This window comes from Sturnus vulgaris, chromosome 10 (assembly GCF_052056855.1).
Source record: "Sturnus vulgaris isolate bStuVul1 chromosome 10, bStuVul1.hap1, whole genome shotgun sequence".
Taxonomy (NCBI): Eukaryota; Metazoa; Chordata; class Aves; order Passeriformes; family Sturnidae; genus Sturnus; species Sturnus vulgaris.
Window position 1 is genome coordinate 20,521,900 of NC_142252.1, and position 14,990 is coordinate 20,536,889.

At 39.0% G+C, this 14,990-nt stretch overlaps 1 protein-coding gene across 7 annotated transcripts in view; it reads right to left on the reverse strand.

Moving 5' to 3' along the window:
* The window catches only part of NLGN1 (neuroligin 1), a 425,904-nt gene that overhangs the window by 311,106 nt on the left and 99,808 nt on the right, over positions 1-14,990 (reverse strand). The window contains exon 1 of one of the 7 annotated variants that reach the window (XM_088171021.1): positions 1,466-1,552. The exons of the other annotated variants lie outside the window; for them this stretch is intronic. The gene's annotated coding sequence lies outside the window, so the exon portion shown is untranslated. Of the gene's footprint in view, positions 1-1,465; positions 1,553-14,990 lie in introns of those variants that run through there. 7 annotated transcript variants of the gene reach the window in all.

The window sequence follows — 14,990 nt, forward strand, 5'->3', positions numbered from 1 at the left end:
TGTATTACCAGTGCAGTGTCTGATGCTGATTCAGTTTACAGCCAGGACATCCTTGCCTGTAAGAACTAAGTGGCTTGCATACACATTTATTTTCATATATATATAAAAATATTTATATAAGGTTGGAACTACATGATCTCTAAGGTGCTTTCCAACCCAAAACATTCTAAAATATACACACATTTATGCCTACGTATAAACACATAAAGAGTGTTTGGATTCATTGGAAACAAGGGGAGAAGTGCCCATAATTGATTAGAACTTTGTTAAATATGTTTTAATATCCTCCATGTAAAAAAAAATTACACTTTCATTGCAATCTAAGGAATGGAAAACTGTTTTAAAGGCCGGCATTATTTAATATTTAGTTCGCCTGAGTCTTGATAGAGCTGTGTTATCTGCATTTATTAAAATAATGAAAAGAAAGATAAATTTCCATGGACTGAAAATCCATGGATATTTCAAAGGCCAGCATCCTGCAATATTCTAAAATTCTCCTCTGCTCCATTTTCTCTATTTTAAGAACATGAAACCCTTCATGCAACCCTCATGTAAGCAACTAACTTCCAAAAAGAGCAAACGATACAATCAAAAGCTAAAAAGAAGAAAGCAGATCCCAACTAGCAATCCAATCTAAAAATGCACATTGAGATACATAAAGTATGAACCTGAAGCTTTGAAGGTAGGCAAGTTTTTGATGCAATAGAAGTTTCATGAGTTATTGAAATATGTAGCTTGAGACAGTCACGTTTTTCTTCCAAATATAAATTTTTTCAGACTGTGTTTCTCAAAAAAAAAAAATAACCTTCCTAATAGGTAGAACAGGTGGAACTATTTACATATACAAAATACTAAATGTTCATTAATTTGTTTGTCTCAAGATAGCTCATTAAGCTGTCCTGCAATAACTTTGTTAAATATTTTCTTTGATTTCATGAAATTTAAGATTGCTCATCTCCGTGCATTTGTATTCTTTAGATTGCCCAGATTGCCAGATCGTTAATGAAATTATAATGCCAGCCTATGAGCTGCTGTAGTTAGCTGTAACTGCTGAGTTATTGCCTTTCATTTGCTTTAACCTTGCCAAGAAGAGCCACTTAAAGATGCCATCCCTCTTCCTAGAGCATCTTCACAAAGACACAGGGCCCTGCCAGTCCTTCAGGTGCTCCAAACACCTTTATAATTTAATTTCTACATTATTGTTCTTTTACACTAAAACAAATACATTTTTTAAAATACAATTCTTTGTTGCATGGCAAACGATTCACTTGAGACTCGTCAGAGTTTCACATACCAAGAGTCAAGAAAATCAGCAGCCTGGAACGTTTCAAGCACCCATTCAGCTTGAACTTCTCAAAAGCAATTTTCTATAAAGCACTGCCTTTCCAAAACACAGTGCTCTAGGACATGGGAGGAGAAAGCAAACAGGACCCAAGGAACACAAATCCTCTTCCTACACACTCACCCCTCTCCAAGTGTTGGCTGGGTGCTCAGATTAGCACAATCCATCCATGGTTATTCTGAGATTCAGAATTTCAGGTTCTTTTGGGTGCTGTTAAAAGACAGATATTGATAAAAAAAGGCATTGCCAGTGTTCTTACTGGAACTTAATCAGTAGATTACAACACATTACAACACTGTGCTTGCCAGGGAACTCTGAATTAATTATAAAATCTATTTCCTTGTTTATGTGGCTGGGAATACATTTTGTCCAGAGGAGTTTTATGACTTTGTTCCTTCCCAAAATTTCAGTTATTATTTGAAGCCATAATCCAGCAGTACCTTGGTTTGCAGTGACCCAGTAGAGGAAACCATGGGGCTAGACTTTGTTTTTGAAATTATGGAAAGCATTTTCACAAAGATTTTTCTGTTCCCACTGTGTGAAAACCAACCAATTTCTAGTTTTTCTAATTAAATTAGTTTAAACCTAACGTTGAGTACATACTGTATTCTACTTCCAACGTGCTGAGTTTGAAAGCACATAGGGACATTCCCTGAAGGAGCTGCTGCTCTGAGTCACTATTACATGCAGTTTATATTCATTTAGACCCAGCAAGCAAATGACAGAGAACTATAGGCCAACTTCATCTCTCATGTGATGAAATGGAAGTTAGAGGAACTCATCAGAGAGTTTTTGCTCCTAATACTTAAACTCGGTAGAAAAAAAAGAACATGTGGCCTGGATTGTTAGCATTTGCAAGTATAAACAGTAAATTGTTTTCCACATGCTTTGGCTTGTGGCGTACCTATTCCTTTGTCACCAGTCACTTTCCATAAGCAAGGAAAGCTTGAACTTCTGTGAATTAAGACTTGCTGGAACCTTGACACTCTCAGTACTGACAGAGCATTTTAGGTTCTTATTTAAATCAGTCAGTAATAAGATGACTGTGAAATACATCATGATTTTACTACCAGCTCCTCTTGGCATCTGTTTGCCTCCAGTTACGATTGCACCGATAACTTGGTGACCGATATAATTAGCCTGGCTGTCATTATGGCTACTGGCCAGAAGAGCCAAAGATGTTTCTTAAATTTTCTTTTCAGATGCACCAAATAACATGAGCCATTAATTAAAACTCAGGCAGTCACAGTTAATTTCTGACAACTGAAAAAGATGCAATTTGAAAACACTCCTAAAGAGCAGTAAATCACTTCCAATCTGCTTTGTGTGAGCTGCATTTGGAAGAGGCTGGGGTGTGCTGGGGTTTGGGTACTGGGTTGGGATACTCTGGCTTTGCCAGTGACTGGGTTGAGACCTTGAGCAAATCCTTTTATCTCTCCTGCCTTTTACTCTGTCTCATCCATTTTGATTTTTTCATCGCCAGGGCAGAGACAACCTCGCCATACCAAGGAGAAGGGGGCGGGCATGTAAGGATTCCCAAGCTGGGGAGGAGAGGGAGGTCAAGAGGGAGCCTCTGCCAGCCCCAGCTGTTTGGCATTGACCCACCCAGCTGCCTGCAGGTGCAGCAGTAAGCCAATGTTCCTGCAGGGAATTGAGAGACCTCTGAAAGAGGCCAGGCACCCCAGAGGGCTGTGTGGCACTGACTGGTTCTGTGGAGGAGTCAATATGAGGAGTGCTTATGAAATTCTGCCAAAATAAGCAATAGGAAATAATGAACAGACAGAAAAACACTTCATAAATGACACATTCCTGTGTTTTGCAGGCATTAATCAGCATCAGTGGTGATGGCAAGTCCAGGAGATGATATCGATATGAAAATACCATTGTACAAACATTGTAACATGTTCATCTGCTTATCTTAGCAAGTCTTAAAGCTTGTCATGTCTTGGAATCCGATTCACTGCACAATGACAAACGACACAAAATTGACATGTACAGGCAAGAACACACAGGCAAAGCAGAGAGAACAGAAATTGTCAAGGATCTCCAAAAAAAAGGCACCTGAAGAGCTCCTGAACTGAAGGAGCCAGAGAAGCATCATCTCTAACTGGCAATGAGAGGGGCAATAATCCTTCTGAAAATACAACTACTTTTAAGAAAGTAAACTGAAGGCAGATCAGAGCTCGTGATTTCTGAAAATCTCACTGTAGTGTGAGCTGCTCTTTATAGCCCAATAACACTATTCCTGTAAAACCTAGCAGTCCAAACAACTTAATAGCTGAGTAGCAACAACAAAATCCTTCATTATAGCTGGTGCATGTTAGGTTATGAGCCTTTGTGTCTCTGCTGCACACAGACACAACACAGAACCAGATCTACATGGTGAGGTGCCCTGGAAAACTGGACACACCAACAGCACCCCTGCTTTATGCAGAACATCTGCAGATACCTCTGTCTGCTATGGCAGGAGCAATACAACCTCAGGAAGCCTTAGCTGGCATCCATGTAGACAGACAAGTAAGAAAAAGGGGAGAAAAAGAAAAAAGAGAGAAAGAAGCAGCATTAGAGAAACTGCAGCAGCCTAGAAGCCTATTATTTAATTGATGTCATGACCCAGGAGGGTGTATGATCCTCTCTACACCGTGGTCATGCCACAGAGTGCTCTCTACATGGACTTTGAAACTGCAGCTGGTTTTTATAACAAGATCAGCTACAGCCATCTGAAAGGTAAATCTATACAAATACTTTGTAATACTTATCTGTGGCTGAAGTGAATCCCACACCCAGAAAGACATGACTTTGAATTTTAATTTTCAAATTTCTAGGTCTTGATTGCAGAATACTACTTTCTCTCCCCCCACATCTGGCATTTGCAGAACTTAATGAACAATGTCTCCAGCATTCAGAATTAGCACAATACAGCTTAGTTTTCTTCTATGTGCCAAACTTTGGCATTCCCTTGCTGTAGAAAGTGAGCACAGTGGTTCTCAAAAACTAGTTTCTTAGGCAAGATGAAAGAATTCATTAGTTTTCTATTTCTCAGACCTTTCACTTCCTATTCTAGACAACTAGAGTACCCAGATTTCCTATTTCTAGTGATGATGACACTATAAAATTTTTGCTGACAAATGTTATTGTTCCAGCTGAGAAATTTATTCTTATAGCTGTGGGAAAAAAAAATCCTGCAGGCCCCTCCGAGGTCTGTGCATCAGCCAGTAGAGGGTGCAGGAATTGTGGCTTCATTCTCCACACGGCCACTGCTGCTGCTCCAGCTCCTTTCTACCGTGGGCAAATATAATAAAGCATCTAAGGTTGTGTTATGGGTCGGTTCAATATTAAATAATGTCTACAAATTGAAAGGCATCTGTTCCTTTCAGCTTTTTGTTTTCTCTGTTCACAGCTGATCTCAGTGTTTACAGTGACGCTGGGCTTGTGCTGCACACGTGAAATTCAGGCTGCAAGAGGGGCTTGCAAGCTCACATTGCAAACCTAAGAAATGTCCGGATGATGTTTTCATGGTCACAGGATTAAAACAAAGGGGAATCTCCTATCAATAAAAAGGTTTATTCCTATTATTCAGGCTTCAATCAAACAAACTTCTGCTGAAATAAACCAAAAATGTTTCTCTGACACTGGGAATATTATCTTGGAAAGGTGCTGTCAGGCAGAGAGGGGTTAAGAGGCATTTGTGTGCAGAGGGGACGTTGCAGCAGCCCTTGATAAAAGAGCAATTATCCCAAGGGAGCATTTCCCTCTTCCACAGCCACCTGTGGGTTACACACTCCTGGGTGATGGGGCCATTGGTGGGCAGTCACAGCTCCAATTTTCAGCCCAGTTTTATCCATATTTTGCAATAAGGCTGGCACAGAGGTGGGTCAGACAATACCTGTAGGAGCCCATGAACACACCTGCTACAATCCAGTGTTTCACATCTGCAATTCCACTGGCAATGCCTGCTCTACCCAATTGTCCTGGAGTCTGCTAAGGCCAGAATAAAACACTGGGATTTAGAGGGGATTTAGGCTATGGGAACCTAAGCCCAGTGTTTCAAGCAGCCTAAAACTCTGTTCGAGTCAGCTCAGCACCAGCAGAATAAGTGAAAGCACAACATTGAACTTGGCAACTCTGAATCATAGAGGTGAGCAACTATCAAGAAATGATCACAGTGCAATAATCATAAGATACAGAGCATGAAAAGGTTTTTGACAGGTGAAAATGAACACATTTACACCACATGGAGCTAAAATTTGAGTCTAAAATGAAGGATATACTTTTCTTTTTGAGCAAGAATTTGTTGATCTAAAGACCAAAACAAAAATTCTTGTCTTTTCAGCATGTGCTACATAACTGACAACGTTTCAGCATTGTTGGAGGTTTGATTGCAGGTTACCTTTCAAAGATTAGACAAGATAAATCACCTTGCATTAGCACACCTATCTGACAAAATGACATCTCAGAGTGGCTTGATAAAATATGATGGTAAATTTTACAGGTCAATAATCTCTGCCTGGTATGAGCAAAATCAGCGTTGTCCACTCCTTTCCTACAGTGCTATCAGTGGTGGAAACAACCAGCAACATCTCAAATGAAATGTCTCAAATCTCAGCACAGTCCCTGCAGCCATCCAGTTCATCAAAGTAAGAAACAAGCTGAGGAGAGTTCATGTTCAATGATGCTCTGAGGGAAAATGACTGCCTGGCATCAGCACTGGGGGTAGGATGTGGCTGACTGATGACTTTGGATTGTTTTTTTTTTAAAATACAGGGCAAATTGAGTAATTTGAACCAATCATGGAATATATTGTGCAACACAACATTCTTCTACCCTGCAGTCTCCCTTTTGGGAAATCTGGAATGGTGGGGAGTACATTTATCAAAAAAATAATGACCCCAAACAGACTCCTTGAAGCCTAAGGTGGTTTTTTTTATAAGAGGAGTCAAGGGAGCTAATTAGGAGGAAATAGCTCCTCAATGTCCTGAGTGAACTCCCACTGAGAAAATAAACAATTTACTGATTCATGCAACTCCAGACATCCAAAGATAGTCATCTTTATGACATAGCTTTTGGAAATATAGAACACAGAATAGCATGCAGAGGCAGTGTTTGATAATGAAAGGTGCATATATTCAGGGATAGGCACTTACCATCATTATATGAATTTTTATCTCTGAATTTGCAATTAAGATATACTAAAGAGGTATCTAGTACTGTATATAATTCAAAAATGTAGTTTAAATGTTGAGGTTACTTTCTACCTCTTTTTATAGCCTTTAACCAGTTTTCTCACTGTGCTATGTTCCATTCATTCTTTGGAAAACAGGAGGTGCAGGAGTTTTGGGTGTGGACAAACTGCCAAGGAGCAAAAGTTCTAGAACCAGCTTTGAAAACTCTCAGTTTTGTAAATATGGAATCTTTTGGGCCTTGTCCCCAGAAGAAAAGGGCAAGCATTTTGATCAAGAAAGGAATAAAGCCCTGAGAATGGAAAACAGCAGCAGTTCATGTATCCCAAAGGTACAGACAGCCAGAAGTAACGTGGAGGGGCAGAGGGAGGGCTGGCAAGAACCAAGGACAGAACATTAATATTTAGACTGAGCATCAGCAGAAATGTCCTGTCAGTGTGATGTGTGGAATTATCCTAAGGGAAGTAACTGAAGCTTGCTCCTGACAGCCATCACTTTTCAGCATTTCAGGCTGGCAGCTCTGTTTCTACACCAAACATTCTCATCAGTCCTTTCATTTCATGGTAAACAAAAGAAAAATGTATAGAGTTGATACCATCATCAATGGACCTATATGAAATAGGCTTGTGCCCTGAGAAGCTGAAATGGAAAGAAATTTAGAAGTGAGATGGGGCCCTCAACACAAAAAGGACAGGCACCTGTTGGAGTGAGGCCAGAGGAAAACAGGAGATGCTCTGAGGGCTGGAGCCCCTCTGCTCTGGAGCCAGGCTGGGACAGCTGGGAGTGTTCACCTGGAGAAGAGAAGCCCTGAGGAGACCTTAAAGGCATTTCCAGTGCCTAAAGGAGCTACAGAAGAGGTGAAGAGGGACTTTGAACAAGGACATGGAGCAATAGGACAAAGGGGAATGACCTTAAGCTGACAGAGAGCAGGTTTATATTAGAGATGAGGAAGAAATTCTTCACTGAGAGGGTGGTGAAGCACTGGAAGATGTTGCCTAAAGAAACTCAAGGCCAGGTTGGACAGGGCTTTGAGCAACCTGGTCTAGTGGAAGGTGACCCTGCCCATAGCAGAAGAGTAGAACTAGCTGATCTTTAAAGTCCCTTCCAAACCAAACCATTCTATGACTCTACCACTCACTTTGAATTTTATTAAAATATCAGCACCTTGGCAACATCCTGATTATGTTTCCATGACTTATCTTAGGACCTTATAAGAGGAGCTCAGAAACACACTGAAAATCTGGAAGGAGCCTTAAGAAAGTGCTGATGAACAAAACTAATGCAGCAGGGTGCAAAGCTAAACTTATTATTTTCCTTAGTGGATATCTACAGTTAGACCCTCATTCTTTTAGATTCTGAGGATATTTCTTATGGCCAATGGAGAGAGAAAAAACAGGTTTTGAGGGAGCAATAAAGACTGAACATAGTAGTGTCATACATGTTAGGCAAGACACACATTCAGTCACACACAATGTCCTTTCTTAATGTTTCTATTCCCTTGTGCTTTGCACGGCCTCTCTTTAAAAAGAGAGCTGCTCAGTTCCACTCCATTCCATGCTCATGGTTTTGATTTCTTTTCCTCCTTCTCACGTCCCTACCCATCCTCACTGCTTATGGCCATCCTGGTTAGGCTGCCAGAAGTTGTGGTCAGAGCCTGCTGCATTTTAGACTTTCTGGAGCCTATGGAAGGAGCATACCAAGGTTTTCATACTGGGCACCTCTATCCCTGAAACTCTTCAAGTGCTCTTCTCCCTTTCATATAACCCTGGTTAAATCTAATGTGAACACCACCTTCATGGAATCTTCCCAGATCCCCATGGTCTGCACAGTTATGACTCCCAATTAAACTCCACAGTACTTTTACATCTGGTCCTGTGTGCATTTATTTAAAAAAAAAATGGTGCAACTCAAATGCACATTGATTGCATGGATTACAAATATGGATTTGTTAATTAGCAATGCTTCCCTGCTGTAACTACAGCTAGAGCACCTGATGGAATAAAGTTCTTAATTCTGAGTGTTTAGGAGGGACAGATTTGCAGTTGTGTTGCCTGAACTTTCTGAAAGCACAACAGTCATTTCACATGTAGTGGCAAAGCCACCAAATAAATGCTGTGAATACAAGAAGAAAACCTGATGCCCAAAAATCTATAAACTGCCATGGACTAAAAAGCAAGGTTTTAGCCTCCCTTTTTCATCCCAGTTTGCCCTAAAGCTGCAAGTATCATGTGCAAAGCAAGAAATTATGATTACCTCTTAGTTGTGGTTTGACTGTGCTTCCACAAGGTGGAATAGAAGCTTATTATTATTAGTGATTAAATATAACTGTGGCTAAAAATTCTCACATTTGTTAGGATAGGATAAATTTTGAAAAAAAAAATCTGTAAGTTTTTAATGCGTAAAGCAACAACATTATTGGACAGAAACAAGAAAAATAAATCTTGACCACATATTCTAAGCTGTATTAGGTGTCATCATGATATAATGAAATAGAAAGGATTATATGTGGTACAGGTTAGCACAAGATACTGCTGCAATTAAATTAATCTGGGCACAATGTTCACCTAACAATGCCTTGATGGAATAAGATAATGATGTGAAATGGAGAAATAATTATTTGTCTCATGTCCTCTTTATGTTTGGGGCTCATTAATAAAATTTTGGGTGAAATTTATTTGAGATATACAGAAAATTTTATGTTTTTCATTGTAAATCAATGTTAGAATAAATTGTATCTGGCTTCTAAAACAGTTTTGCTAGAAGGAAAATTTAGAGAGTTCATTCTGACTAGATATCATCCAAAAGAAGATTTATGTATGATAAGGTTTATCTCATTGTATATTGGTGAAACGTGATTGCATACAACTTCCAATTTCAGCCTCCTTTCTGGGCAGTTCTCAGAAAAAGCCATCCAAAGCAGCAGTCATTTATCTTTGATTTAAGCACAATTTGATGTCTGCTTAATACACACACAAGTAATAATTCAAGGCAGCACAAAATGTGCGTTTGACAGGCTTCCAAAAGACACCAATGCATTTTAACATTTTTGCATTTCCAGGCATAAATTCATGGGTGGCTCTCACAGGAAATGACTTGAAAAATTCTGTGCACTAATACGTTCTCTACAGAATATTCATTTGTTCAGTGTTTTTAGCAGCATGTTCTTCATGCTTTATTTCCTGTAATGCTTATAGCATTGTGTTATTCAGAGACCCTGTTACTATTTACCTGTACTACACCATCACCACTCAAAACATCAAAGAAATGGGGATTTGCAGGATTTTTCCACTGCACAAATTGTAATGATTATAACAGTCTACAGAAAATCTCTATAAAATACGACTGACAAAACTGTGCCCTAGAGAGCAATAGTTAAATAATAATATATATACATAATGTCATTGTTATATTGATTTATACAGATGTGACATTACCTACACTTTATGTAAAAGAAAAAAAGACAGTTAATAAAAAGAGAAAACTAGTCATATAATTTATTCAATCAAGAAAAACATTTAAACCAATATTGAACAACATGTATACATTATTCTCTATCTCACACCTACCTTCTGAAACATCCCCAAAGCAAGTATTTTATAAATAAAAGAGCAAACCAGCTCCTGGATCAAACTTCCTGATATTCACAGCATGTTTGATCAAACTTGCCCAGAAAAAAGATTTCTCTAAACCAATCTCTCTAAATAAGATCTTTTTCCTGAAACCTATCAGCTCATTATTAGTTCTTTAGGAAATTTTGCTTCATGAACAGTGAAGGGTAGGTTCAAGATATTCATGAACTTTTTACTGGAGGAAGCTTAAAACATATTTTAACCTACACTGGAAGTTTTTGATGGTACATAGATTTACCATCTGCAGAAAAGAAAGGCACCAACACATTCCTGTACACAGACCTAGCTAAGTCTGTGGTAAAATTCATGAGTGCAAAAAAAGCCCCACAAAACCAAGTAAAAGGCACGCTGACCAATCATTACTGCAATCAACATATGTTTATCAAATTGTTTTTTGACTTAAGTAAAAGTGAGGCCTGAGGACACCTGGAGGTCTCTGGCTCCTAATGAAAGAAACAAATCTACTGAGACAAGATCAGATTTTGTATATTTGCTTTTCCTGTTGAAAATACAGATTCTGATTCCAATGATTCATGGCCCAAACTTCTCCCCTTCAGCTCAGTAGTGATGAAACGACCAGACTGAAAATAGGCTCCTGCTCAGATTAAACCCCTGTGTCTTCAGTGATTCCTTAACCCATCTACAACACAGCTCTTTAAAGATGATGCTTTGTTCAAAAGGACAGAAAATTAAGATATTAAGTGAATTATAATATAAAATATAAATCCTTACCCTCATCTAGATTTAATATTTGATTGTTCTAATGACATAATTGTGTAAGGCAAGCAAAATGGGATAAAGACAGAAGAATGGTAAACTCAGAGGAGAAAGCTACAGGCAGGATTTTTTCTGCACTCCTTTTTATGGAAAATGTAAATAATTTAGAACCTGTGTACCAAACTTGCACCTCATTTTCTACTCTAAGTTATTATGTGCACAAGATAGTTTTTTATGCTGTATCAATTTTTAAATAGACTAAATTCTGCAGATTATGCAACATACCAAAAATAAGACACCAGCTTCATGAAAGCCAGTGGCCTTAATACAATAATAACATGCAGATAAAGTTAAACTTAGCAGCTAAATAACACATTGAGATCAAATATACCAACAGAAGCAAAGTATTTACAATGTTAGGATGCTATATTTTAGTACATAGTTATTCAGTATATCCAAGATATCAAATGGAGCGTAGTAGTCCACAAGAAAAAGTCCAAGTCATGAGGAGAGGCAACAAATGCCTTCTCCTGGCAGTTTGATGCTTGGAAGGATCTAAGCTAACTGCTAAAAACACTGAGCAGAGAACTTTGCATGTGAGCAGGAAGGCAGACATGACATGACTGTCAGACATTATGACAGAAATCTGAAACACATTGCACAGCATCTGAATCCCAGCCTGCCTGCAGAATTCAGGCACAGCCACTCTCCTGCAGGGCTCCCCAAGAGCAAGGGCAGAAGCATTTGGCAAGTGAAGGTGGCCACTGGCTGCATGGAGTGTGGTGGATGGGCCAAGCCCTCCTGTCCCTGACAAACCAGACAGCCAAACCAAAATAGGAGAAATGTTCCCTTTCTTTTAGCTCTAATCCACCTGGGGAGGCAGCATGGATGGTGATAAAGCCATGAAAGGGTATATAAATACTTCAGGACAGCTTCCACTCAGAGCCCACAGGACTTTATTTTAATAGTTAAACAAGTATAAAACCCAGCTGATATTCTCCCTTGAAAGCTGCTGTGTGCCATTGACAGCTGAGATGATTTACAGGAACCATCAGAAACTTCAGCCTGCTCCTCTCAACAGTTCATTTTTATTCAAGAAAACAAAGTAAAATGGCCTGCACATTAGGCTCTCCTGCTGTCTTAAATCATGAAATAATTGTGTTGAAATTCAACCTGACCTTGTGTTGTGCTTTTGTAAATACCTCAGTATTATTCTTCTAAAGTAAACCAAATCAAAGAAACCTGTGCTCCCAAATAAAAAGAGCCTAATATTGATAACAAGCTTTCTTTTCCACTAACAGCCAGACCATTACCACTCCCAGGCTGATAATGCCTGTAAATTAAAACATCCAGTGACATTTAAGCAAGTGGAGACTTGACAGAAATTCCCATCAAGCTCTCCGTTCAAGGTTAAGAGAAGACCTTCAAGAGAAAAGAAATTTGATTGGTGATACATTTCCCAGGTCGAGAGGGGCTTCATATTGTGCCCTAATGTATTACTTCATTATATCATTTATATGCTTCTGCTCTAGCATCAGTCATCACTAACGACCCAGGCCATCCTCATCCTTCACACAGCACTCATCAGAACTGGCTCCTCTCAACATTTTTGTCCCTTTTTTGACCAAGGTACTGGTTGCCATCTCAATTCATTACCATCAAAACATGACAGCTACAGAATTAGCTGCAGAAAAGGAAGATTAGATTCCCAAAAGCAGAATTCTGTTCCTTCCAGTGGGGAGCTGAGCAGTGCCACTACCAGATTGCAGAGGTCTTCACCTCTCAGGCTGTGCTGCTGGCTATGAGCAGCTGCTCTGAAACTCCACCAGTGCAATTGGCTTGCAGCTACCTTTCCCTTTCAATCCAAAATGCAAGAAAACATCTTTTTAATGTTCTCCATCTGCAAGACTGTGATTGCTTTACTCTGCAGAAGTTTAAATGGCTTGTGCTGCTCCTAACTCAGGTCTTTGTAGGAGAAGGATAAAGGGGCTTAGAGAGGTCTCTGCTTCCTACTTTCAGCACAGTGTGCCTTTCCAGGAGTGATTTTGAATCTTCCAGGGGATATCCACCTCAAAGTTGCCAAAACAAACCCTCTTCTGCCCCTTCCAAGCATTTGCCTGGTACAGGCTACAGTCTTACCACAAAAAGTCTACTGGAATAGTCCAAAACTGAAAGAACAGCTTAAATCTTCCCTTCAGTCTTGCTGCTCCATCCCAAAGGAGGACACAGCTATCCTTCAGCAGTGTTTGCCAAGCCAAATGTGCTTTGTATTGCCAGTACCTGTCCTGTGCTTCAATCCAAAGAGTAATGCCACCATTCCGGAGCAATTGACACAATCCGGAACAGCCGGTCATTATAAATCACAATGTCCTAATGAAGGATAAAAAGAAAAGGAACATTTATGTGGCAGACATATTTCACAGCACATTTACACCAGCATTTTTCAAGTGCTGAAAAGGTATATGGATAGAGGGTGAGAAAGGAGAAGTGAAATAAAGAACTATGATATACTCGCAGGATGTCTGTTCGGAGCACAGACAAATTTCTGAAAACTTTTTAAAGGTCATAGTTGCTAGAATTTACACTGAAAACTTAAAGATTTTTTTCTTTTTACCCTGCTGAACTTAATGTGTCCTTCTCCTTTGTGATTTCATGCCATGCCAAAGCTCGTTACTGACTTTCTTAGGCTTGATTTTACTCTTCAGGAAGTATTACATTTATGATGCACTATATTATGGTAATAATTAAAAACAATTTACTTCAGAGTTTTTATTAGTCTGTTTGCTGACATGAAATGCAGTGCAGAAAACAGCAAAATAATAGTAGCATTAGTAACAGAAATACAAACAAGAGATGTGACTGTCTCTACAGTTCAAGGAAGTGGCACCTATTTTTAAGGAGAATTTGCTGGTTTTTAGCAGTATTTAACTGGCATGAAAGAAAACCTCCTATAGCATGAGCTTTGATGTCTGAATACATGTCAATATGTATTGACATGTAATTGTTTTAGTTCATTGCTCCTATTCAATTCTGAAGGCTTCATTGCCACTTGTACTCTAGAATAAATTCAGTTATTGAGATCCTTAATTTTTAATCTGCGTGCTTGACCGTCATACCTTTAACTACAGGGAACCTCCCTATTGGAAATCACGACAACAGCAGAAAAATGAAAAATGCCATACAGCACTTAATGCCCTCTGTAAGGCCTCAAACATCTTACTTTTCTTCTTACTATTTTTTTTTTTTTTTTTTTTTTTTTTTGTTCCACTAAAGATTGCTCACATTTACAGCTGGTGAGGGATGAGCAGGTTAATGACAGGAGCATAAAATAAAACTCCACTTAAAGTCAGAGCAAGCAAAGCAACGAGTACCAGGATCTTCTGAAAACCTAAATGAGTCTGCCAAAATGGTTACATATGTAGCAGGAACTGCAAGTAAATCCAAGTCTATGGTCCTAAGGAGTAAGTGTAATCACTATTTTATCTCCATTTAAGTGATACATTAGGACAGAAGGAACACCACCACGTTCCTTGCTGCACAAACAGATATTTAACAGTGGTAGCATTTTATGCAAACTACCTATTAAGCTACTAAGAAAGCGCCAAAAAACGTAGCAAAGTAATTAAATAATGGACAAGGCTTGAGTTTTATTATAAGGTTTCCAAAGCATAACAGCAATGCCAAAAGATAGTATAAATTCAGTATTGTTTGAATGGACGCTTGAAGTCCTATACTCTAATCTACTCTTTATTACTCATCCACAAAACATCTAGCAATTTTTATTACAAGTCCCATCCATTACAGTATTAAACTTAAATTCAATATACACTGCAAGGTCGTGATCCTGCTGGTGATGAAAAGCTGTATCTCATAGAGCCTGCTTCATTTAAGGCTTAGATCTCTTGACCTACTAAAAAAAATGAGCCTCACAAAAGGCACACTCAGATGTCAGAAAGAGTCGGCTCGGCATCCAAGTGGAAAGTTTACTTAGTATCTCCAAAAGCTTTAATTGCATGCCAGGTCCGATTTATAAAGCCCTTCTGATGTTCGTGTTCTGGAAGAAAACCCCTCTGGTTATCTGATGTCGAAGTTGAAATTAGTCATTTGGATCAAATAACCACA